General features: G+C 44.1%; 1 protein-coding gene across 1 annotated transcript in view; it reads right to left on the bottom strand.

Moving 5' to 3' along the window:
• The window catches only part of GLI3 (GLI family zinc finger 3), a 284,837-nt gene that overhangs the window by 203,664 nt on the left and 58,294 nt on the right, over positions 1-22,879 (bottom strand). The window lies entirely within an intron of this gene.

Raw genomic sequence — 22,879 nt, 5'->3', positions numbered from 1 at the left:
TCTAACCCCTCGGGGATACATTCAACTCAACAGCATAGTATTAACGATGATTCTGGAGCTCCAAAACCTTGCGCCTTGGGGTTTGAAGGCACCTGTATGATTTTTTGTTTATTTCTTTTTGCACTTTTCTTTCTTCTTTCATTCACATCTTGCTGACACAAGTGGAAATTCCTCTTTCTTGGCAGAAAACCTTTACGTTTCCTGCCAAGCCATTCAGATAAAAATTCTTCCATCCTCTTCTCGTTGTCTGGTCCAGTTCTACTAAAGCTCTCAAGAAGGGCTGCAGGAAACAGCAACCAAAACATATAATCCAGGCACTTTTATTGTCCTGGACAATTTTACTAATTCTATTGGGTCTCTTTAGTCTATTCTATCATTTGTAGGGAAAGGAAGAAAAATCCTAGTACGGTCCAGCTAGCCAATGTAATATCCCCTCCCTGTAAAATGAATGCCTCTCTCAGTTCATTCAACAGAATGTTAGCAAGCACTGCGACTTCAAGCCAGAGAGAAGTTGCCTCCCCTGGGCTCTCAAGCAGCCAGCCTCACAGAGCAATGAGTAAAGGAAGCTCATCTTTATTTGTCTTCCTTCCTAAGCATTATGGGCTCTGGACTCTTGGGGAGGCGTGGCCCAGAAGAGGAAGAAGCAAACACTTTTTTACACTTTCAACCTCATCTCCAAAGCTACACCACAAACCTGTCCGATAACGGCAGTATTCACAAATTACGGATCTGCCACCCAAACACGGATTCTGTGCGGTACTGACCCCTTTCTATAAGAGTCAGGCCATAGTCTGCCTTGCCAAGGGCCTCGTAAATTACTCGGAATAAAACCAAGACAGGTGTGTACCTCCGGGAACCTGCCTTTCCTTTCATTCTGCTCCTCGTCTGCCCCATATTAAAGAGTGCCCTTCCAGGCTCACCCTTGACTGTCACACTCCTCCCGGTGCCGGCAAGGAATGTTCATCCGCATCACCAACTTGCCTCTGTCGTGTAGCTGCCTCTCTCTGTTCAACTTTTCTCCGACAAAGTCTTCGTTGGACCCCACACCACCTCTATCCAATACACCATCTCTCTTCTGTATACACCAGAACCACCGAGCAATAATCCTAAACTCTCCTGACCCCCGCGTCTCTTTTCCTTGACCTTCTGTAGCTTGCACTTAACTCCTGAATTTGTCTGTAAGGTTTCCAAGAATTCTCATTTGGCCAATTTAATGGCTTCCTCTCTGCCCTGATGCTTCAACACAAACTTCCACCCACTCTTTTCAAGTAACCTTTGTGTACTTGTCTTTTTCTATCTTTTACATTTGAATGTGAATTTATTTACAAAACAGAAAGAGACTCACAGACATAGAAAACAAACTTATGGTTACCAACTGGGGGGGGGGGGCGGGTTGGGGGGGGTTGGTTGAGGAATACATTAGGAGTTTGGGATTAACAGATACACACCACTATATATAGAACAGATAAACAACAAGGACCTGCTGTACAGTACAGGCAACTATATTCAACATCTAGTAATGACCTATGGTGGAAAAGAATCTGAATCACTTTGCTGTACAACGGAAACCAACATAGCATTGTAAATCAACTACACTTTAATAAATAAACAAACAAATAAACGAATAAAGAAAGAATACATTTGAATGGCTCCAAAATGTGAATATCCCAGGCCTTTGTAAATTCCTTTAATGGGTCTATCTGGATGGACTTGGAATTCATTGTGGGGTGAAAAATCAACGTGTGTGCAAAAATGTAAGTTCTAATTTAATAGCATAAACAGAAAACAATCACTAAAAAAAAACCTGTACATACACTTGCACTATAAAGTTTTGAAAGGTGGCGTTTTAATATGGTTGCATACTTCCGTGTTTCAATGCATTTCTTAAGAAATCTAAAAACAGGTTTAGATTTATGCAGTAAAACTCCACATTCTAGGAGCAGTTTTTTTAGTGCAAGAGAAAGCAATAATGAAATGATGAAGGAATTAAAGCTTACTCATAGATTGCAGCTCCTGACAGGTAGAGCAGATCAGTTGCAAATCTTTGGCTTTAAGCAAAACCCTACTACAGAAACCACAGAAACCACCAAAACTTTTGGTAAAATACTTCCTTATCCAATGTGAAGTGTCTTGCTATTTGTTCTATTTGAAGGTTTTAAGAGTTGAAATAATTTGCAAAAACATCAAGAGGTTCATGGGAGCTAGGAGGATTTTTATTCAATTACTTTTTAAAATATCCCCCTCATAAATACATATTCCTGAAACCCAAATATGGAATCATTTCTCCACATAAACAATGAAAAGTGAGAACGCAGAAGTCACAAATTAGCTTAATTTCAATGATCAGGTCATGAAATATAAATGAGCTGGACAATTTATCATGTCATTAAATCAAAATACACTGCTGGTGCATGTGGGGTTCTCCTTCCCCACTTGTGCCATGCTTAGGCCTAGTCTCATTGAAATCTAGTTACTGGTGGTATCAAGTCTTGAACTTCTTTTGTGCTCTGCCAGGCTGATCGCAGAAAGCAACACCTAAAAGTCCCCTTAAAAGTGAACAAGTAGGGACTTCCCTGGTGGCTCAGTGGTTAAGAATCCACCTGCCAATGCAGGGCACCCGGGTTCGAGCCCTGGTCCGGGAAGATCCCACATGCCACGGAACAACGAAGCCTGTGCGCCACAACTACTGAGCCCATGTGCCACAACTACTGAAGCCCGCGCGCCTAGATCCCGTGCTCCTCAACAAGAGAAGCCCGCGCACCGCAACGAAGAGTAGCCCCCGCTCGCTGCAACTAGAGAAAGCCTGTACGCAGCAATGAAGATCCAACGCAGCCAAAAATAAATTAATAAGTAAATAAATCATTTTATTTACAAAAAGAAAAAAGTGAGCAAGTAGATTCCATAAAATTACTGAGCAGCCTAACATTCTGAAAAATTCAATCAAAAAAGTAAAACCCAGTCTTGCAAAGAAGCTTCAAACCATAGAAGAAAATACAAAAGCGTTGGGAAATGGAAATGTTGCGAATCCTAAAATTGCGTGTATTCAAACTTAACTTTGAAAGTGCAAAAGCAAACTCTTTGGGGATTTCTGAAAACCGAAGCAATGTTAAAAGTCCAGATGATTCTCACTCCAATGCCTAAAAACCTTCTAGAAACACATGTCGCTTCTCTGCTCACAAACCTTCCAGGAAGCTCAGGGGTCTACACAACCAACCCCAAACTTCTGGGCCTGAATAAGGGCTCCGAGTGAAAGGGACCACCTTCAGCCCTCTCCTTCCCCATCCTCTGAGGCTGCTTCCCTCCCCACCCGACACCGACAAGGTATCTCTCACACTACTCTGCAATGGGCTATATACTTGTACATCTCCATTACTAGAATATAAGCTCCTAGAGGGCAGGGGCTGGATCTTGCTAGCTCTGGCATCTCTTCTGCCTGGCATACCACAGGTACTAGAGCATCATTCTGGGGATGAATAAATAATTGAATGAATGGGGTGGGACTTGCAGTTACTGTCTTATAGTGATGTTGTTTTCCAGGGCTGGCAGCTCAGCATCTATCTGATTAGAATCAAGCCCCAGAGGAAAGGACACTGGGGTGTCCATGTGGGCCCTGGCAAGGGGACCCCAAGAAACAAGATGCCCAAAGTGAAAACACAGCTCCAAACCAGGGTGGGGTGACAAACAAGGGAGTGAGCGACAGAGGGGAGTCACCTATGGCAGCCTTTTGCCAGGGGCCGGTTCTGATTCTTTTAAGCCCCTGTTCACTGTTGCCAGGTTATCAATGAAGAAGATTATCTTGCTATTCATCAATTTAAGGATGGTGTCCTTCAAGGACAGATAAAACATTGCGGACACTAAAGCAAGGAGAATGAAAATATGCAAACAAATAAAGGGCCAGAGAAACGGATAGGAACTACCCTACCCCAGACTTGGCGGAGATTTTTCATGCGTTCAATATTCACCTCATGGGAGTTGCTGTGGAGATGAAAATTTAGCCCATGTAGATGAGAGAAATACAAAGTGATTCGTAGTTTACAGAGATACCCACAACATTGGAAATACGGCAACAAACATTTTGGCCCACCTTGAGACATTGAATTGTCATTAGATGTGTGTTGGAAAGCATTGATGACCGTTAAGTAGATATACACACAATTGATGGATTAAAGATTAACAAAAAGAAGTTAAGAATTGAACCTTTTTCTACACATTCAGAGAAAAAGAGAGAGAGAGCAAGGGAGGGGTAAGGGAAATAAAGGTAACTCTTCCAATTCCTTAAAAGGTAGGGCATTCTTATGTAGCACATGGATTTTTTTTTTTTTTTTTTAATTCTGGGCCTTTCATCTTCACTCTGGTAGGACTGCATTTGCCATAGGCTGATAAGTGAATAGGCAGAACTTCAAAACTCATGTCAGCCAAAGAATCTAGAGAGAGAAAAAAAATCAGACATAAAGCTGGTAAAAGGCAGCTATAAATTTTTTTAATGCCTTTTATTTAATTCTACCAGAAGATCACACAGCAGCGTGATCTAGATTTGGTACATCTCAACCTCAAGTCACGCACGCACATGGCCTCCATCCAATTTCTTGCCCCAAAGATGTGGTTTTCATTTAACTAGTAAACCGAGAGAGGTTGCTTGTAAGACCAATACATTAATAAACTCTTTCCACTTAAGACAATTTGAACCTTCCATTTAGTAGGGTGAGTCAAGGACTGAAGAAGAAAATAACAGAATGGAAAATGTAATTCTTCATGTAGAGATGAGAGCCCAGGCTGAAGCCAACAGTCATTATCCACAATTTATATCAGTACCTTGTTAAGGGAACTTCATTACTCTCATCCTTACTAAAAGGAACAGCAGGAAAAGCCAAAACAGAAACACTTGCATTTCAAGTCCATGCTGCTCTATACTCGGCTCGAGAGGTAGTTGGAGAGGACAAAAGAAGCATGTGAGCCCATGCAAAGTTTGTTAAGATATCAGCTCCACTCCCAACACCAGGGGTGCCGAAACACATGAACTAGAATATTTACAGCAGTACCATTTGTAACCAAACGTTTGAAACTGCCCTTGCCCGTCAATGGCAGGAAGGATTTGTCAATTGTGGCATTATTCATACAACAGAATAGCATAGAACAAGGTGAATGAACGCCCAAAACTACACAACATGTGGATGAATCCTGTAAACATAATGTGGAGCAAAAGAGGAGAAGCCAGATAACATATTTATAAAGTACAAAAAACAGCCACAGCTAGTCCATGCCGGTAGAAGTCAGGGATGGGGGCTCAAAGATGCTGGTGACCATCTGTTTCTGGGTTTTGGTGCTGGTTTCATAAATATGTTTGGTTTGTGAAAATCATCGAACTATGCAACTTCTGATATGAGCATTTTTCTACATGCGTGTTTCCTTCAGGAAAAAGTGGTTAAGTATCAGTTCTAAAAACTTCCAGACAGTTCTTAAATGTCCTCTTCTTCAGCTCTGTCTCATGTGCTCCCATTCATAAGCGTTCTTTCTTAAATATGAAACTTGTGGCTGTGTATTTTAGGTAGCTTATATCTGCCACATAGAAAAACTGTTATTCTAGAACAGTATGGAGGTGCCTTAAAAAACTAAAAATAGAGTTACTATATGATCCTGCAATCCCACTCCTGAGCATATAACCAGAGAAAACCATAATCTGAAAAGGTACATGAACCCCAATGTTCACAGCAGCACTATTTACAATAGTCAAGACATGGAAATGACCTAAATGTCCGTCGACAGATGAATGAATAAAGAAGTTGTGCCATCAATACATATATACAGTGGAATATTACTCAGCCATAAAAAAGAACGAGATAATGCCATTTGCCGCAACATGGAAGGACCTAGAGATGATCATTCTAAGTGAAGCAAGTCAGAAAGAGAAAGAGAAATACCACATGATATCACTTATATGTGGAATCTAAAAAAATGATACAAATGAATTTATTTACAAAAAGGAAATAGATGCACAGACAGAGAAAACAAACTTACGGTTACCAGAGGGGATAGCGGGGTGGGGTGGGTGGGGGAGATAAATTAGGAGTTTCAGATTAACATATACACACTACTATGTATAAAACAGGTAAACAACAAAGACCTGCTGTAGAGGACAGGGAACTATACTCAATATCTTGTAATAACCTATAACGGAAAAGAATCTGAAAAAGAATATACCCGTGTATATATATATATATACACACATATATATATATGTATAAGGGAACCACTTTGCTATACAATTGAAAGTAACACAACGTTGTAAATTAACTATACTTCAATTAAAAAAAATTTTTTTTAATGTTACTCTATCATAAAAAGAACTCCCCAAATGGGGGGTGGGACAGAACTGACACGCAGAGGCAATTCATTGAAGAAGAAATTTAAATGTGTAAGAAAATGGCAACCAGTTTTCTACTTCATTACATAATGAAAGAAGTGAAAATTGAAATATGATACTGTTTTGTGGTTTTGCCTTGATACCAAATTAGGAAGTGCTGGTAAAGGCTGAGTAATGGAGAAAACACTGTTATCAGTGGGTAAAAGGAGTATATTTTATATACGCACATCTTTGTACACCTCTGTGACAAATCTTAACTACATATACTGCTTGACCCAATCCTGCCCTTGCTGGGTACGTACCCAAAGCAGTAATTTAGGTTCCTGGCAAAGACTTAGCTACAAGGATGTTCACTGAAACATGATTTATAAGAGAAGGGATGAAGTTCCTAAATGACCACAGTAGGAGATTAATAATCTCCACAAAGCAGAGAGAAAAGGGGCTGGGAGGGGAGAGAGCAGGGAGTGGGTACCAAAATGTTAGTAGCCATGGTTATCACTGGGAAGTCGATGATGAGTGTTTTTACTTCTCTTCTATTTCTAAAATTAAAAAAAAAAAGCTTTAAAAGAATGATTAATTCAGAAATAAATGTGTCTTTTCAGAGCTGTTTCAAGCTTAAATATTATAGCCCTAATATAATTTCTTCTATATAGTACTTATTCGCCCTTTAAGAAAGCCTTTGGTCTTTTTGAAATATGAGTTAATGGTAAAGAAAAGAAATGCCAGAACTCTCCCCGTGATTGCCACAATCAAGTCTTTGCTTGGGCATTTCTTTGCTAAACCCCCCTTGGGGGTGGCAAGGAGGTATCAGACATTCTGTGAGTTCATACCCAGTTTAACCCTCATTCCCCAGACAAAATATAACCTGTGAGGATTCATTTGTTTCTCTTCCCTGCAGCAACGACCCAGTTGACTCAGCACACGGTTATTTATTAATCATTCTATGTGCAATTGCATGGTTCTATAAAAGCTGCAATGTCTTCCATTGCCAACTCACACCATTTCCGGGCCCTCCTGACCCTATGTAGCTCTGGGCACTGTATTATCAGTTCACCCCGCCCAGCTTCTCACCTCTGCTCCTAGTAAGTGTCAGATTCAAAAGCAACCTTGATTGCAAAACTTTCAAAGATTGTTCAGAAGTCTGGATGGGATACGATTTCACGGCCTTTTCTATCGTAGGAGTAACCGTATCATGGGTTTCACTAAGTGGCATATTTTTGCCTTCTGTAAGGGGCAGAACCTTCCCCCTAAGTGAAAACTTCAAGACTTTAAAAGTCCTTTCCTATGAGGAACTGAGAAGGACGTAGTGAGTCTAAGTACTTAAGGAATAAAATAGGAGAATTTCCAACTCCTATGTCGCTATGCTGAAGCCATGTGAAAGATACATACGTGTAGAAAAAAGACTAGAAGGAAATGTACTAAAATGTTCATTTTCATCCACACGTGAGTCATGGAATAAGGATGATTTTTGTTTTCTTTAGCTATGTTTTTCAATATTTTCTATATCGATTAAGTACCGCTTTTGTTATTAGAGAGCCATATTCACATGCTACAGGCCACAGAAAGTGTAATGAGATAAAAAGAATAGAGAACTGAGAATAAGGGCCCTGGGATCTGGGGCTTCTCACAAACACTCAAGTTTACACAGTTTCCAAAGCTTTCTTCCAAAGGCATTCCTTCCAAGGGTATTCCTTCCAAAGGCATTCCTTCCAAGGGTATGCAGAAAACATGTGACATTTATTATCCATGTCGAGGTTGAAGATACAGGGGAGAATAAAGAAAGGACCCAAGACTGGGGCATGATCTGGTTTCACTGTTTCTACCAAAAACTCTCTCTTACATTTTAATGATGCTTTTTTGGCAGGGAGGGTAGGAGCAGAGGGTGTATTTTTCACCCATAAAAGTGGAACAGAGTGTGCCCTCACACTGACTCTAAGAATAAAATCCCGTTAACTGCTCCAAAAGTAGAGGAGAGCGGGTTCTGCAGGATTCACACGTGCTGTTCCAGTTCAAATATCTCAGTTCAGCCAGATCCCCTGCGTGCCTTCCCTGCCCCACCACTGCCTGTGGGTGACGAGATGCAGAACAATCATGGTGGTCACCATGGCGTATCCCTAGAGTTGGAGAGTCTGGGAGACAGGCATTTCTGTCAACCAGCAGAATTAGCTGCTAAAATGAAAAAGTGTTAAATGCTTAATGGGCTAAAGGGAGGAACTGGTCTCAAAATCATCCCACATCCTGGTAAATGTATGGGTTGCACACATTTTTACTGGCCCCCTTCTTGGTCATAGCCCATCTCAGAGGCTCTGTACCTCAGTAATGTGTGCAGTGGAGACGGACAGCACTAAGGCATCCCAGCTCTCCCGGTCCGTGCTCGGACCTGGGCTTCCCACCGGCTGCCCAGGAGGAAGGGAAAAGCCTTCAGCAGCCGACCTGGGATTTTCTCTGGAATACAGGGAACACAAATCATCATTTACTGTTAACACTTTATTTTTTATTTTGCACGCTGCACCAGGCACATGCCCCAGAGATGCTCATGAAATGCCTGGCTCACCTGGAGAGACGGAGCCTTTCATGAGCACCAGGCTGGGCTCGCAGAGCTGCCCTGGACAGACACACGGGCAAGAAGTGTTCTAAAGGAATCAATCGAAAAGCCTAACACACACTGAGAGCGTTTCCCTCCCTTCTCTTTCATTACATCCCAAGCAACTAGAAGTTACTTACTTCTAAGGCCCAAGTCTGGCTCTAATTTCTAAAAAGGGATTTTTTTAATTGTACGAGTGCTACTTTCTGAGTCTAGCAGCATGAATGAATGAGTATCCTGCACAGAGCTGGATAACGAGTTTGTAGTCAATGTTTGCTTTTGTGGAAAGCTGCCCATTTATTCAGATTTAGAAGCAAATAAATATTATCATAGTCTCCTACCATTTTTTTCCTGTATTTTCCAGTTCTCCTTCCCTTTCCTCATGTGAATCCCAAAATGGGCCTGCCAGAAGACTGGCTCCTCTTATGAGCACAAAGGGTTTTCTGAGTCACTGATTCTCCCAAAGCAGAAAGAACCTCAGGGAATTCTTTAGGAACATTCACCGAAATACAGCCAATGGCCCTCAGGAGGGGTCTGTGTTCACTCCAGTGTGGAAGCGACCCAAGAAAAGTGATGGTTGTGAAAACCTAAGGACCAAAACAGACCTTGTCCATTTCCATTTCAGTTCTTACAACTTTATCTTTTTGGTCATTATACACTGGACCACTGCCTCATGGCTTCTCTTTCTGAGACACATTGAAGAATTATAGAAATCTTGGCCCATTATGTTAATTCTACAAAAACACCCTCATTTTATATTTCTTCCAAAGGACAAAAAAGCGATGGAAAGTAGATTCCTTATGGTATTGGACTAAAAAAAAAAATTGTAGAATGGTTTCATGTACTCTATGGGATAAAAGGCTTGCAAATTGCACAAGTCTTTAATAGGATATAATATAAAATATAAATAGTCTAAGTGTTCAAAAACTTCAAATGGCTATTTTATCAAATTTAAAATGAAGTAAAGGTGCGCATTACCTGTTACTATCTGGGCAACTAGCTTTTCCTTTCCGTCTGACTAATTGCACCTAAACCACATAACCTCCTCCACCCCCCAATAAGACACACAGAGATTTCTTTTGAAGATCCTTCTCTGTGAGAAATGGGGAACTGACCCCCCAAATTCTAATTTCCTGACTCTTTGTTTACTGGGTGGTCTGGTTCAGAATTGGGTCTAGAGATGTCAGCTTTGTGTCAAAACTTCTTTCGACTGAATTCACCTTTCAGCCAACCCCAGGGACTTGGCTGGCTTCACCCCCAATGCCTATTTATTCATTTCCTCCCCTTGAAACGTTAAAAGCGTCCTGTCGTTAACCAGCTGGTAGACTTGAGCAAATCCTCATAAATCAGCCCTTTGCCGGGGTGGGCGACCTGGGAGTTCGTGGTGGCTCTTTGCTGACACAGAGAAAACTAAAGCACGTTTCGGTTCACAAAGGAACCTTCGCGTCTTCGCAGGCCGCCTCTTTCATCTGTCGGTTCCGAGTGCGTTTTTGATGAACTGTGCTCGTCAGCCGCCCCCCCCACCAGGGCCGCACAGAGGGTGATAGCGCAGGTCTGGAGCCTGGCTGCCAGGGTTCAAGCCCTGGCCCTCACTACCCTCGGCGCACGAGTGATCTCCCCAGCGCCGTTTCCTCATCTGCAAAGTGTGACGATGGCAGTGCGCTTGCCGTGAGGATTAAGGGGATGCCGGTGACACGTGATCTCCAGATGTCAGCTCTCAGCCCAACCTCTCCCCCCATGCTGACAGGCACTCTGTCTGCAGAGGCCTGGGATAGCTGTCCTGCCTGATTTATATAAAGGCAGCCTGCTGCCTGAGAGGCACATCTTGTGCAACCTTTCGAGTATATTAAGGTCCAAGAGAGACCTCGAAAAACTACTAGATGACCAAAACCTATTACCCAGCCATAAAAACAATGAAAATAATGCCATTTGCAGCAACATGGCTGGACCTAGAGATCATCAAACTAAGTGAAGTAAGTCAGACAAAGACAAATATCACAGGACATCACTGATATGTAGCTAAAAATTGATACAAATGAACTTATACACAAAACAGAAATAGACTCACAGCCGTAGAAAACAAACTCATGGTTACCGAAGGGGAAAGGGTGGGAGAAGGAATAAATTAGGAGTTTAGGATTAGCATATTCACACTACGATGTATAAAAGAGATAAACAACAAGGACCTGCTGTATAGCACAGGGAACTCTACTCAATATTGTGTAATAACCTATAATGGAAAAGAATCTAAGAAAGAATAGAGAGAGAGAGAGAGAGAAAGAGAGAGAGAGAGAGAGAGATGTATAGCTGATTCACTTTGCTGTACACCTGAAATTAACACAACACTGTAAATCAAGTATACTTCAATTAAAAAAAAAAAACACCACCACACCACCTAGGTGATGTTCCATCCACCTGTGTGTCTGTGACCAACGGAGCGATACACATGTTTTTTTTTAAGTGCTGCCGTGTGCCCGTGACACTGGCAGAACGAAGTGCTCTGGACCAGTTCCCCCGAAATGCTCGCCTGCCGCAACTCAGTCCAGCTCTGTGAGCTGAGGAATCAAACTCCACCTCGTTGGGCCTCTGTTTCTTCATTTTGAAAAATGTAAGTGATAGCAGCCTCCCTTATACAACCTGTGGGCGGGAAATGAGTTCAGTGCTTACCAGCTTGTATAGAAAAGCAGAAGCCATTCTATACGAGTAAGTGGGTTCCAACTCATACACTAAGATGGATAACAGTACGAACAGCAATACCACTAGCCATTGAATGTCAGGCTGCACAAACACTTCAGAGCTCCGATTTCCTTAAATCCTCATCACAATCTTATTATTCCCATTTGCCAATGAGAAAACCAAAGCTCGAGAGGGAAAGGAAGTTCCTCAAGGTCACACAGCCATCCGATGAAACCTGGGTCTGTCGAATCCCAGAGCACACGCGCTCAACCCTGGACAGTACAAGCCCCAGAACCTTCTTACTGCGGCAGGTCTGAACTTGTCGACTGAGCTCAAGTCACGGACAGAATGATGGAGAAGGATGGCCACACAGGCTGGCCAGCCAGATTATCAAATCAGGCGTTGTGACCAACGAGCACACAGATGCCCTGGGCAGCCTGACCGAAATCCTACTTCAACTGCATTTAACATTTTTACTCAAAGTCCACAGAAGCTGGTGCTGACCCAAAGGTGGCCGCAAAGATTCACCAAGGTGCCAGGTTCCAAGCAGAGGCGCAGAGAACGCCCCTTCCACCGTACTGTGCGCTCCTTTGCCCCGAGGTCCTAACAAATCCTGTTTAGGCCCATAGATCACACAAAATTCCTCAAGAAAACAGATCTGTCGGCTCAGTTTTCTAATCTTTCTCCTCTGCCCCCATCCAGGATCAAAAGCAGTCCTTGGGGCCAAGAATCCTGAAAGTATCTTTCCCCCCGCCACTCCCCCTGACAAACACACACATATGTGACTTTCTCCTCTTTCAGAATTTCTCTCTCCGGGTGCTTAGCCCAGCTTGGCCCCCCGAAACTCCACAGTTAGTGGGAAAAAAGCAGAATAAGACAGGAATTCATGCACACAGATGCCCAAGGCAGCACAAGCCCATCGGTCATGCAAATGGACTCCCAGCCATTTCCTCACCTTTCATGTGTCTCTGACAACCTGCTTCTCTAGCCCTAGGCTATGGAGCAAAATAAAAGGTCCAAAACTTAGTTCAGTGAGGAATTCCTCCAAGAAGCTACCTCCTGAGTCTTCAGCTAGCTGTGTTGCCTGCTCTGGACTTGGGATGAAGGTGGATTATTGATCATCGCATCCTCTAGCTGCCCAGCTCCGAGGCTCCACTGCCCAGAGGGGGCTGAGGAAGCAGGCCAGGCCCGGGGACCAGGAAGAACACAGAGGCTCTGCCCTCTCCCCTCGGCACTTGGGAAACCTTTCCCGCAATCGTGAGGCATCCGCCAAGCTATTGGACAGAAAACACATACTACAGTAAGGAGACGCCCCTGTTTGTTTATTCACTGACTCCTGTCCAGTTCACGAACGTGCTGAGCTCCCACTGGGGGCTTGTTTTTTTAATGAAATATATTTATTCTACTCTCCCCTTTTCATTTCTTGAGCTCAAGTCAGAATACCAAAATAAGTTTGGCAACTTTTTATTTCTATATCAAATGTCATATCGGCCTGCTCTAGACTGAAAAAGTATGCACATTTACATGAAAGAGTTGCTCGACTTGTGAATTCTCTAGGATACTTGCAACCATCGTGGTCCAAATGAAGGCACTGTCCTGGGATGCTTGAAATTCAAATGACTTTCATTTAAATTGAAAACAATACTTAAAACTGCATTTAGAATCAAAACCCTTTTGTTTATAAAAATCCTAAGGAGTATTTCTAGGTAAGGCAGAAGTATTTCTAAGATAACAAGACCAGGTTTGACTTTGGACTTTATTCTTTAAACAATTGTAGAGAATGGAGGGAAAAAAACAGGTTGCTGTTGTTTTTCCCACTCTATTTCAGCACATGTCTTTTAAGAATAAGGATATTCTCCTATAGAACTACAATACCATTATTATACCAAAAAATTAATATTAGTAGAATAATTTTGTCTAGTATATATCTATATTCAAAACATGGCACATGGGGACAGCCGATGAGACAGGCTTGGTCCTTCCTCCTGGGACCTTCCTGAGGTGCTAAAAGTCCAAGGACACATGTAGTAAAGGGCAGCGCTGGGTTAAAAACTCAGTCTGACCCCAGGACCCAAGCCTTTGATCCATGATCTCCACTTCTACTTGTCTGTGGCTTTATAATGTAGAAATTTTAAATGTTCAATTCGATGGAAGGAGGATCATGAATAAGCAGTTTATCAAAGAGATACAGAAACCAAAGACAAACGATAGAGTGAACCAAATTATAAAACACAGATGAATCAGCAGAGACAAGAAAGGAGTATTTTTTTTTTTTTTTTTTGCGGTACGCGGGCCTCTCGCTGTTGTGGCCTCTCCCGTTGCGGAGCACAGGCTCCGGACGCACAGGTTCAGTGGCCATGGCTCACGGACCCAGCCGCTCCACGGCATGTGGGATCTTCCCGGACCGGGGCACGAACCCACGTCCCCTGCATCGGCAGGCGGACTCTCAACCACTGCGCCACCAGGGAAGCCCAAGGGGTATTTTTAATAGCGCAAAACTAATGTCAACAATTCCACGGCCCCCAGTAGAAATTCTCCGAGCCTCCTGATCTCTCGGCTTGTCCAGTAAGACAATACAACAGTATCATATGCTGATGGGATGCCTCATGCATAATTTTTCCCCCAATTTTTTGTATTGTGGTCAAACACACAAAAGGTTACGATCCTAACTAACCCTTTTTTGTTTTTTTTTTATGTGGACCATTTTTAAAGTCTTTATTGAATTTGTTACCATATTGCTTCTGTTTTATGTTTTGGTTTTTTGGCCCGGAGGCATGTGGGATCTTAGTTCTCCGACCTGGGATCTAACCGGCATCCCCTGCACTGGAAGGCGAAGTCTTAACCACTGGACCACCAGGGAAGTCCCTATCCCAACCACAGTTCAGTGGTATTAAGTACATTCATATTGTGGTAGAACCCTCACCACCATCCATCTCCAGAACGGTTTCCATCTGCCTCATGTGGAACTTCTGAAGAGGCTGTGCTTCAGGCAATATCTATACTCACAATTCTATGAACATTATTCATTAAACCCAGACATGGGTGAGACTGGGCCAGAGCTCAGTTGTCCCAAGACAGATACCACATAGCTCTGCCTTCATGGGCTCAAAGTCTACTAACTGAATGAGACACATAATCAAATGATAGCAAATGCCGCCCAATTGAGAAATCAAGTGGAGAGAGCAGATGCGCTGCCTCCTGGGCCCAAGGACATGGAGGACCCAGCCGGGTCGCAGCTGAGAGGATGCTTGCTAACGATAGCAGGCAAATGTCACAGGGGGCCAGAGGTCACCCACACCACTGCTCTGCTTTGAAACAAAAAGTTCCGGGGAAAGACAGGACAAAAACGTGCATCCCCCAAAGCACAACGTTTTAAACATTAGCTCAAGTTTCAGGCACATAGCTTCCGCTGGGGCCCCAGTTTGCGGTAAGTAGTCAGTTGGTCCTGTCGTGAGAGCAGATTGCAGGCCACCGAGCTGCAGGAGCTGACGTCCACAGTCACACGTGAACGTTCCTTTGGCCACTACCAGCACTGCAGAGGCCACGGTCCTGATCACGTGGAACGTACGCCTTCGAAGATTGCCTGTTCTTACCACCTAAGGCAGAACACAATAAAACAAAAAGATGGCGCCTATGATCACCAAGGAATTGATCATCCCCTCTCAAGAAGAAAGGAGAGCTCTTCCGGGAGGAGCACACCGAAGGGCTCCGTCAGATTGAACCAACGCCTCTTCATTCATTCAACACATCTGCATTAGGCTCCTACTACGTACCAGAATCTAGTAACTAGACCCCGTCCCAGGCCCTTGGGCCTTATCGGTCAACAAAATAGATAGGACCCCCCTCATTGGGAGCTCAGAGTTCAGTAGTGGAAACAGGCAGCATATTAGAGGTAGCAAGAAATACGGAAAAATAAAAAGTACAGTAAGTCCCCTACATACGAACGAGTTCCGTTCCAAGAGCAGGTTCTAAGTCCAATTTGTTCGTAAGTCCAACCAAGTTAGCCTAGGTACCCAACTAACGCAATCGGCTATATAGTATTGTACTGTAATAGGTTTATAATACTTTTCACACAAATAATGCATTAAAAAACAAACACAAAAAATAAACATTTTTAATCTTACAGTGCAGTACCTTGAAAAGTACAGTAGTGCAGTACAACAGCTGGCATCCAGGGGCTGGCATCGAGTGAACAGGCGAGAAGACTTACTGACTGGAGGAGGGAGAGGAGGTGGGAGATGGTAGAGCTGCAGGATCGCCAGCAACAGGAGACGGAGGGCAAGCTGCAATTTCACTCATGCCTGATGTTGATGGCATAGGTTCAGGTTCCTTGCTGGATTCAATTGTATCTATCCTCTTGAAAAAACAATCCAGTGATGTCTGGGTAGTAGCTCTTTTTTTCTCATCACAGATGACACGGTAGCACTGGATTGCATTCTGAATGGCTGCTGCAACCTTCGTGTACCGTTCTACGTTTGGGTCCTGTGCCTCAAAAACTAACAGCGCCTCCTCAAATAAAGAAAATCCCCTTGCCATTTCCTGAGTCGTGAATCTCAGCAGTACCAGCTACATCACCTCTGCTTTTACACTTGCTCCTGGACATCCTGGGCTTGAACTAAAGATCCTGTACTACTGTACTCTATACAGTACTGTAAAGTACACAAAAGCACAACCACTTGTAGAGGATGCACACACGTGACAATGTACATCAGACACGTGAACTAACTTACGTGATTGGACATGCGAACGCACGTTCGCATCTTTGAAAGTTCGCAACTTGAAGGTTCGTAGGTAGGGGGCTTGCTGTAGAGTGATACAAACAAAATCAGGTGATGGGAGTGGGGTAGGACGCGGGGGAAGGAAGCAAGGCAATCGTGGTGGACCTCCCTGGAAAACTGGCATGGAAGCAGAATAGATATGGAAGAGGAAGGAACAGCTAGATCAAGAGGCCCCGAGCACGAGCTTCCCTGTGTGTTTAGGAAACAGCCCAGAGGGAGGCCAGTGTGGATGGAGCAGACAGAGTGATGGGGAGAGTGTGGGCAGAGGGGCAGAGCACGCAGGGTCTGGGAGGCCTTTGTGAGGACTTTGGCTCCAAGTGAAATGGTGACCGGCTCAGTGAGCTTTGAACAGAAGAGTGATGTAATCCAGTTTATGTTTTTAAAGGCTCACTCTGACTCGGTGTTGATGAGAGACGGTAGGCAGGCAAAGATGGGAGCAGGAGGCCAGGGGCTGTTGATGTAATCCAGTTTATGTTTTTAAAGGCTCACTCTGACTCGGTGTTGATGAGGGACGGTAGGCAGGCAAAGATGGGAGCAGGAGGCCAGGGGCTGTTGATGTCATCTAGGAAGGAGCTGAAGGTGGCTCCCAGCAAGGTGGAGAGCAGGGAACAGGTGGTTCATGAAGGTGAAGCAGCCGGAATTTCCTAACAAGCTGGACTTGGGGTGCGTGTGTGCATGTGTGTGTGTGTGAAAGAGAGAGAGAGACACAGAACATGGTTCCAACATTTGGGCCTAAACAACAGAAGGATGGCCTTGGCATCAACAGGAGATCGGAAATGGGGGGCCCAGCAGGTTGCAGGGGGCTGGCAATCAGCTCAGTTCATCAATGTCATGCTAAAGGTGTCTATTAGATATTGTAACAGAAATGTCTAAAACATAGTTGACTATATGAGTCTGGGCTTTTTGGGAGAGAAGTCTGGACTGAAAGCACAAATCTGGGAGTTAAGAAACCGATGTCACGTCCATTCCTAAGGCTGCTTGCTTTCACCAAAGGGATGAGCGGAGAGAGAGAGAAGAGGACCGGGGACTGAACTCTGGGGCCCCCATCATTAAAAGTCTGGAGAAAAGAGAAGAAGCCACCGAAGGAGACAGACCAGCAGGCGACAGAAAGCAGAAAGCAGGTGGAGAGATGAGCTGGATACCAAGGAAAGAAGGAACACAGAGGAGGAGGGAGTGACGAGCTGGGTCAAATGCCGCTGACCGGCCAAGATGGAGACTGAAAACTGCCCACTGGATTTAGCAACGTGGGGTCACTGATGAACCTGACAAAGCAGCTGCCACAGAGCAAGAGATCAGGGGAAAGGCCAGAGCAGGTGTAAAACGGGATGGCTGGAGAGAAGCCGCGGACAGTGAATGTCAACAACTCTTTGAAAATTTGCTGCAAAAACCCGGGGTGGCAGTTGGTGGCGGTGATGGGGATCAAGGAGTGTTGTTTGTTTCTTTTAAGAGGATGGACGTTTATATACTGATAGGAGCGATCCAGCAGAAAAACAAAATAGCTGACATAGAAGAGAGTGAGGATGGTGGTGGGAGTGATGGCCCGGAGGATGATGGGACTGATGGTGGGAGAGATGGGACATCTGGAGGAACTGGCATTAGGTATCACCTGTGAGAACAGGGGCAGCCGACAGTGAGGGCACCGAGGCTGGGAGCTGAGTAGACATGGTTGCAGGAGGTTGGCTTCCATCAGTAAAAGGAGAAAAGTAACATCATCAGCTGAGAAATGAGGCAGAAGAAAGAGTTATTGGAGTGATGAGTAGAAGACAGTCTTCCAGAAAGAATGGGAAAGTAAAAGAACTGGGGGAGGATGCTCCCAGGAAGTGACATTTTACGTGTGATTACCCTTTATACGGTCTACTAAATAAAAATTAAGGAGAGTGAGTGGAATAATGTTATTTCGTTCTAACAGCATGCTTATTTCTCAGGAATGGTCATCGTAAACTGCAAACATTACCAAAAATGTTGAAAAGATGCGCTTACATACTTAAAGACCCAATATTTTATATGGACCTGATACTATTTAGTTCACTTAAAGATAACACATAACTGATATTGCCAAGGGCTGAGGTATATCACTGACGCTTAAAAGGAAGTAAGACCTGTATCCTTTTTATAAACTCGATGGCTTCCTCAATATCCAGTTCCCCTTGGAATTTAGGGATGTCTGGTATAAGTAGTAAGAAACAGTCTGAGACAATCTCAGCTCAGAATTATACAGCAGAATCACAGCTCAAAAGTGTATAGCCGTGGGTTTCCCTGGTGGCGCAGTGGTTGAGAGTCCGCCTGCCGATGCAGGGGACACGGGTTCGTGCCCCGGTCCGGGAGGATCCCACATGTCGCGGAGCGGCTGGGCCCATGAATCATGGCCGCTGAGCCTGCGCGTCCGGAGCCTGTGCTCCGCAGCGGGAGAGGCTGCAACAGTGAGAGGCCCGCGTACCACAAAAAAAAACTGTATATAGCCGTAAAAGATTTTAGAAGCATCAGGAAATTCAGGACTACTCTTAAAAGACTTTTTGCAAACCTGGGCCTGCACAGATATTTCCAAATTGCAAAGGTACTCGAAACACTTGCCCATTATCTGGACCAGTGGCTGAAACTTTTTCTGTAAAGGCCAGAAAGTGATATTTTCAGTTTTTCACATCATCTCGTTACAACTATGTGATTTTTCAATAAAAAAGCTACAGCATGTCCAAACAAATGGGCATGGCTGTGTTCCAAAAAATTTCTATTTACACAAAGAGGCAGTGGACTGGACTGAATCCTCGGATTGTAGCTTGAAGACTCCTATAATCTAGAAGACAGGCATCCTCTAAAGATAATGTCAGAGTATCATGACTTCTTATCTGCACTAAAATTATTACTACCTAACAAAAGGAAGCTCCAGATGCAATTCAGATGATCATGGCTGACATGATTTAAATCCCAAGTAAAACGTCCAAAGGCTATTTCTAGTTTATATAGATCTCTTAGGATAACTATACAAACATCTTTCACCTGTAATTTCAAAATGTGATTAAAAACTTCCATGAGCCTACACTATATCCCTCTGCAATTATTATACCCATTTTCCGGACAGTTAATGGCCTGGGTTGGAAAGTACGATGGAAATACTTACAAAAAGGGAAAAGGTCTTATACGTCCTGCTAAACAAAATCAAGCACTAACAAGCTGGAGAGCTCAGCCAACACACCCAACTTTCCAGAAACTGATGGTTCCATCTATTAACCGGGCCAGAAAAATAAGACTATCATCTTCGGATGGTGGAACTTCAGAGTGGTCCTTTCATTTTATTTTATTTTATTTTTTAACATCTTTATTGGAGTAGAATTGCTTTACAGTGGTGGGTTAGTTTCTGCTGTATAACAAAGTGAATCAGCTCTACATATACATATGTCCCCACATCTCCTCCTTTAGATGGAGTAGCACTCTTTTTTCATGTTTAAGCCCACCTACAAGTTTCTCTGCAAAACTTCTGACTCTCCTGAGCACCACAGTTTACAATGTGACCCCAAGATTCCAAGTCAATCTTAGATTCTAAGGTTTAGAGCACACTGTCTATAGAGCTTTCTATGATGATGGAAATGTTCCATATCTGCTCTGTCCAATACGGCAGCCATGTGGCTATGAGCACTTCAAATACGACTAGTGTGACTGAGGAACTGAATATTTCATTTGATTCCATTTTACTTTATTTAACTTTTTTAAAATTTTATTTTATATTGGAGTATTGGTGATTTACAATGCTGTGTTAGTTTCAGGTGTACAGCAAAGTGGTTCAGTGATACATATATATCTGTTTTTTCTCAGACTCTTTTCCCTTATAGGTTATTACAGAATACTGAGTAGAGTTTCCTGGGCTGTACAGTAGGTCCTTGTTATTTATTTTATATATGGTAGTGTGTATCTGTCAATCCCAACCTCCTAATTCATCCCTCCCGCCCACCTTTCCCCTTTGGTAGACCTAAGTTTGTATTCGAAGTCTGTGAGTCTGTTTCTGTTTTGTAAATAAGTTCATTTGTACCATTTTTTTAGAGTCCACATGTAAGCGATAGCATCGGTATTTGTCTTTCTCTGCCTGAGGCTCTTCACTTATGAATGGCCAAATATAGCTAGTGACTACCAAGTTGGACATAGCACAGTTTTAGACAGAGAAATGAAAACGCCATCCCCCCGGCCTGCAACGCTGTTCTCCACGGCTCCCCCATGGCTGTGTCTTCTGGTGTTCATGGCCCCTCGGTCCCTCACCATCTCAGCCTTTTCCTGATCATCAGAGCACCCGGTCCAACTGGTACCCTCGCGTTCCCTGTGCACAGACTGTCTCTCGACTAGAAGGCAGGCCTGGTCCTCGGTGCTGAGCTCAGTGGACTCAGGACAGCGCCTGGTTTCCGTCAGTGGGCAGTGAACATGGTGGCTGATGGACTGCTTTCCGGAATGAATGGACGAGCAAGCTAACGAACGAAGGAACAGAGCCACAACATATACAGCGGTGGATACCAAAACGCCCAACCCAGATCCCCCGTCCTTGAACGACCCAGCTGGTGTCAGCCAACACCCTTCAGCTCAGCCCGTGCAGGGTTGCCCGAGCTGCAAGAGCTGTCTTGCTCCAGGTCGCCCTTGTTCCTGGAGCAGCCCTCACCTGATAACTCATCGATGCGAGAGGATGAAGGTCTGGCCATCTCAGCCCAACTCGGGACACCTCTTACGGTCCATTCCAGTTGCAGAATTCCCTGTGGGGTTGGCCAGAGCTGGGGCTCGGCCTGCACTGCATCTCGACCTCTCCCTGCCTCCGCTTTTGCTCCTCCCCCCTCTTCCACAGGGACCATCTCAGGCACACTGTGTAAAAAACAGCCTGCAGGCAAGACTCCATCGCAGAGGCTGCTTCCCAGGCCACGTAACCCGCCACACAAACTTCGCCGTTAAGGTGGACGCTGGCCCCCATCTGCCCAGGCATGCAGGTGTGCAGGCTGGGAAGGTCCGCACACCTGGCATCTTCTGCCCTATGCTACTGGGTCCCCTCTTCTGCCTGGACCGACCGCTTTTTATAACTATGGTGCCCAGGGTTCAGGGCCCACCTTGCTGTGGTCATGCTCTTCCTGTAGACATTTCAGACCACATTTTCCTGGGACCGTCAGAATCCACACTTATTGAAATGGCCAGAATTGGCAAATTTAGAGTCAGAAAACGGATCAGTGGTGTTCAAGGCTGTGGGAGGGACGGGGGGAGGAGAGTGATAGCTGAAGCGTTCGGGATTTATTTATTTTTGAGGCGATAAAAATGTTTTAGAGGTGACTATGATGATGGTTGCACATTTCTTGAAATATACCCAAAACCGTTGAATTGCGAACTTCAAATTGGTGGACGGTATGTGTGTGAGTCATCTCAATAAAGCTGTTGAAAAATGTAACCTTGCATGTACAGCATAGTGACCATAGTTAATAATTCTGTGTTGTATATTTGAAAGTTGCTGGGAGAGCAGATCTTAAACGTTCTCATCACAAGAAAAAAATATGTAACTGTATGTGGTGATGGATGTTAACTAGACCTAACTGTGGTGATCACTTTGCAGTATATACATATATTGAACCATTATGTTGTACACCTGAAACTAACATCATGTTACATGGCAATTATATTTCAAGAAAAAGGTGAAAAACAAAGGAAAAAATCTACTAGTGGTATTCTTTCTGTAACTCAGCCACGTATTATTTTCTCAGACTCATGGGAAGTCGTCTAAAAAGCGGCTTCCCCCCCAAACCCCGGCTGCTTTCTTATTCCCCATCACTCCTTCATGCTCCCCTGCTTCCTTTTCCAGCATCCATTCCGAGAGGATTCAAAAATATGCTCGGAAGCCTTTCAAGTGGCAGTTTGGATCCCACACTCCAAGCCATATTTTTTTAATAATGATGGCAAGATGCTCAGGGATGTTTTGGGTGCAGTTCTCAGATGCTACAGAGGAGCTTTAGCTTCTGTCTGCAGTGCTAAGGAAGTACAAATATCCAAATGCTTTCTGCGTGCAATTTGGAAGCGCCCAGATGTGCTTCAGCTTCCCTTGCGCAATCCGATGCTGTACAGATGTGCTGCTCCGGGGCACATGTGCATGACCCTCTAGCCCCACCAGTGGTCCTCTCCAGCTTGCAACAGTCCTCCTCTCCGGGGACCACACTACTAGTCAAGGACGAAGAACCGTGATTATAAAACAAAACACAGGACTTGCTTTCTTTCTTGGTTGACCGTCTATACAGATGCAGCCTCGCAGACCCTAGGGTCCTGACCTGTCCCTGCTGTCAGGATGCACCAGTGCCTGGACCTTTTGTATCATTTTTTTAGGTTCCACATATAAGTGACAACAGCAGAGATTTCAAAATAGCTGGCTGGTGACGAGTGTAGACGGGGCCTGATGGGAGCAGAGACTGAGAGTTTAGCCTCACTGTCACTATACATTAAGCAAATGATCATACAAGCCTAAGGTCACCAGCGATC

Source organism: Stenella coeruleoalba (assembly GCF_951394435.1).
Source record: "Stenella coeruleoalba genome assembly, chromosome: 9".
NCBI lineage: Eukaryota > Metazoa > Chordata > Mammalia > Artiodactyla > Delphinidae > Stenella > Stenella coeruleoalba.
This window is presented reverse-complemented; position numbering and strand designations above follow the sequence as displayed.